Source organism: Glycine max, chromosome 7 (assembly GCF_000004515.6).
Source record: "Glycine max cultivar Williams 82 chromosome 7, Glycine_max_v4.0, whole genome shotgun sequence".
Classification (NCBI taxonomy): Eukaryota; Viridiplantae; Streptophyta; class Magnoliopsida; order Fabales; family Fabaceae; genus Glycine; species Glycine max.
In genome coordinates, this window is record NC_038243.2 from 26,752,090 (window position 1) to 26,756,822 (window position 4,733).

The window sequence follows — 4,733 nt, forward strand, 5'->3', positions numbered from 1 at the left end:
AGAATAAGATCGGGCTGCACAATGCACAAGGCAAGATAAAATGTCAAATGAAGAATTGAAGCTGCAGGATCCACGATGTCGGATACAATGTCCAGGACATCCTGCCCGAAAATACTGGAGTTGCTGCACAATGCACAAGGCAAGATAAAAGTCAAATGAAGAATTGAAGCTGCAGGATCCATGATGTCGGATACGATGTCCAGGACATCTTGCCCGAAAATACTGGACACATAAATCTGTTATATCTTTAACAGATTATTGTGCAGTTAGCAACAGATTAGACGATCTATCTTTAGGAACGAATTAAAAGATAATTAAAGTTCGAATTACAAACTAGAAGAGTTCGTTCAGGGATTAAAGATTAAAGATAAAAAACTAAAAGATCAAACTGTATCTTTTAGATCTTTAAGTGCAGATTTTTCAGGAGAATGATAGATCTCATCCAGCACAAGTTGTTGCAGCCCAGATACGCACACTGCTATATAAACATGAAGGCTGCACGAGTTTTCTACCAAGTCCGGGATTGAAGAGTTATTTTGTGAGTTTTGGGACTTGAGTGTTTTGTGAGCCACCTTGATGCTACCCTAACATCAAGTGTTGGACCTGAGTGTGTAGAGTTGATCTCTTTTGTTCAGAGAGCTATCTCTGGTGTGTCTTTGATTTATTTGTAAACACGGGAGAGTGATTGAGAGGGAGTGAGAGGGGTTCTCATATCTAAGAGTGGCTCTTAGGTAGAGGTTGCACGGGTAGTGGTTAGGTGAGAAGGTTGTAAACAGTGGCTGTTAGATCTTCGAACTAACACTATTTTAGTGGATTTCCTCCCTGGCTTGGTAGCCCCCAGATGTAGGTGACGTTGCACCGAACTGGGTTAACAATTCTCTTGTGTTATTTACTTGTTTAATCTGTTCATACGGTCATATACAATCTGCATGTTCTGAAGCGATGTCGTGACATCCTGTACGACATCTGTCCCCAGTATCAGAATTTCAATTGGTATCAGAGCAGGCACTCGAAATCACTGAGTGAGATCTAGGGAGATAAATTCTGATGAACATGGAGAAAGAAGGAGGACCAGTGAACAGACCACCAATTCTGGATGGAACCAACTATGAATACTGGAAAGCAAGGATGGTGGCCTTCCTCAAATCACTGGATAGCAGAACCTGGAAAGCTGTCATCAAAGGCTGGGAACATCCCAAGATGCTGGACACAGAAGGAAAGCCCACTGATGATTGAAGCCAGAAGAAGACTGGACAAAAGAAGAAGACGAATTGGCACTTGGAAACTCCAAAGCCTTGAATGCTCTATTCAATGGAGTTGACAAGAATATCTTCAGACTGATCAACACATGCACTGTGGCCAAGGATGCATGGGAGATCCTGAAAACCACTCATGAAGGAACCTCCAAAGTGAAGATGTCCAGATTGCAACTATTGGCTACAAAATTCGAAAATCTGAAGATGAAGGAGGAAGAGTGTATTCATGACTTCCACATGAACATTCTTGAAATTGCCAATGCTTGCACTGCCTTGGGAGAAAGGATGACAGATGAAAAGCTGGTGAGAAAGATCCTCAGATCTTGCCTAAGAGATTTGACATGAAAGTCACTGCAATAGAGGAGGCCCAAGACATTTGCAACATGAGAGTAGATGAACTCATTGGTTCCCTTCAAACCTTTGAGCTAGGACTCTCGGATAGGACTGAAAAGAAGAGCAAGAACCTGGCGTTCGTGTCCAATGATGAAGGAGAAGAAGATGAGTATGACCTGGATACTGATGAAGGTCTGACTAATGCAGTTGTGCTCCTTGGAAAACAGTTCAACAAAGTGCTGAACAGAATGGACAGGAGGCAGAAACCACATGTCCGGAACATCCCTTTCGACATCAGGAAAGGTAGTGAATACCAGAGAAGGTCAGATGAAAAGCCCAGTCACAGCAAAGGAATTCAATGCCATGGGTGTGAAGGCTATGGACACATCAAAGCTGAATGTCCCACCCATCTCAAGAAGCAGAGGAAAGGACTTTCTGTATGTCGGTCTGATGATACAGAGAGTGAACAAGAAAGTGATTCTGACAGAGATGTGAATGCACTCACTGGGAGATTTGAATCTGCTGAAGATTCAAGTGATACAGATAGTGAAATCACTTTTGATGAGCTTGCTATATCCTATAGAGAACTATGCATCAAAAGTGAGAAGATTCTTCAGCAAGAAGCACAACTAAAGAAGGTCATTGCAAATCTGGAGGCTGAGAAGGAGGCACATGAAGAGGAAATCTCTGAACTTAAAGGAGAAATTGGTTTTCTGAACTCTAAACTGGAAAACATGACAAAATCAATAAAGATGCTGAATAAAGGCTCAGATTTGCTTGATGAGGTGCTACAGCTTGGAAGAATGTTGGAAACCAGAGAGGACTTGGATTTAATCATAAATCTGCTGGCAGAACACCATGACAGAATTTGTTCCTGCCAAAAACAGCACTGGAGCCACGATGTCACAACATCGGTCTCGACATCATGGAACGCAGCAGAAAAGAGCAAAAGAAAGAAGTGGAGGTGTCACTACTGTGGCAAGTATGGTCACATAAAGCCCTTTTGCTATCATTTACATGGCCATCCACATCATGGAACTCAAAGTAGCAGCAGCGGAAGGAAGATGATGTGGGTTCCAAAACACAAGACTGTTAGTCTTGTTGTTCATACTTCACTTAGAGCATCAGCTAAGGAAGATTGGTACCTAGATAGCGGCTGTTCCAGACACATGACAGGAGTTAAAGAATTCCTGGTGAACATTGAACCTTGCTCCACTAGCTATGTGACATTTGGAGATGGCTCTAAAGGAAAGATCACTGGAATGGGAAAGCTAGTCCATGATGGACTTCCTAGTCTGAACAAAGTACTGCTGGTGAAGGGACTGACTGCAAACTTGATCAGCATCAGTCAGTTGTGTGATGAAGGATTCAATGTAAACTTCACAAAGTCAGAATGCTTGGTGACAAATGAGAAGAGTGAAGTCCTAATGAAGGGCAGCAGATCAAAGGACAACTGTTACCTATGGACACCTCAAGAAACCAGTTACTCCTCCACATGTCTATTCTCCAAAGAAGATGAAGTCAAAATATGGCATCAAAGATTTGGACATCTGCACTTAAGAGGCATGAAGAAAATTATTGACAAAGGTGCTGTTAGAGGCATTCCCAATCTGAAAATAGAAGAAGGCAGAATCTGTGGTGAATGTCAGATTGGAAAGCAAGTCAAGATGTCCCACCAGAAGCTTCAACATCAGACCACTTCCAGGGTGCTGGAACTACTTCACATGGACTTGATGGGGCCTATGCAAGTTGAAAGCCTTGGAGGAAAGAGGTATGTGTCATACCCTAATTTCGTCCGGGGACCTTTGCTCGATGACGTGCGACCATTCTTTGGTCCTCGTGAGGTGCTTGGCACCCATCATTAGGCAATTTGTGAAATTCCAGGACATGCCGAAAAACCAAAAAAATATTGATGCACAATCCGTAAGTTTCCGTGACACACCGGAAATCAAATGGAAGCATCGTTGCATAATTAAGTGAGGTTCCGTAACATTCCGTAAGTCGAAAAGGGGATGATTATGTAATCCGCAAGGTTCCGTAACATTACGGAAAGAAAACAAGTATCGTTACGAAATTCGTAAGTTTCCGTAACTTTACGAAAAAAGAATTACCAAAAAACAGCAGAGGGGGGTGTACTTAGTAAAAATGGGGGTGCAAATAGCACCCAGGCCCACTTGGGCCCTCTGGAATATTCCTCCAGAAGGCGGTTGCTTCTGGAGGAAGCAACCCTGCTCGCTTGGGCGAGCTGAGCTCGCCTGGGCGAGCTGGGTGGCAAGCTCCTCCCCTATTTTGCTATAAATAGGGGGAGGAGTGAAGAAGAAAAGGGTTCAGCCCCTTTGGCACTTCTCTCTCTTTCGAATTTGCTTGGAAAAATTGTTTCCGTGAAGAAAATCTAAGCCGAGGTGCTTCCGAAACGTTTCCGTAACGTTTTCCGTGAGGAATTTCGCAAAGATTTCAACCGTTCTTCGACGTTCTTCATTCGTTCTTCATCGTTCTTCGATCTTCAACGGGTAAGTACCTCGAACCAAGCTTTTCAATTCATTCTATGTGCCCGTAGTGGTCCACATTGTGTTTCGTGCATTTTTATTCTCGTTTTGTTTACTTTTTATACCCCCTGTTGACGTGCTTAAGCCATTTTACTTAAGTCATTTCTCGCTTAACTTAAAAATAAAATAAATTTCCACCGAACGTTTGAATTGTATTATCCATTAACTTCGGTTAAAATAAATTCCGACCGTTCGGTCGTGCCGTAACCACGTTGGAAATCAAAAAGAGGTAAAAAAATAATATAATAATCAAAAAGACATCTTTTAGTAAAATAAAGCGGAAAATCAATCGGACGTCTTTCTCTTTGGGATTTCTCATTCTTGCACATTCGATTAAAGGCTGCCGTCCCTTGGGGCGGACGTGTGGGGTGCTAATACCTTCCCCGCGCGTAAATACAACTCCCGAACCTTTCACTAAAAAGTTCGTAGATCGCGTCTTTTCCGGTTTTTCCGACGTTTTCCTCAAATAAACGTTGGTGGCGACTCCGCGCGCATTCCTTTCGTGGAACACGCATCCCGCGAGTCACGCGTCGCCCTCCCGCCGAAGGGTAGGTTGCGACAGTTAGCGACTCCACTGGGGACTGTTTTTAGAGAGTTA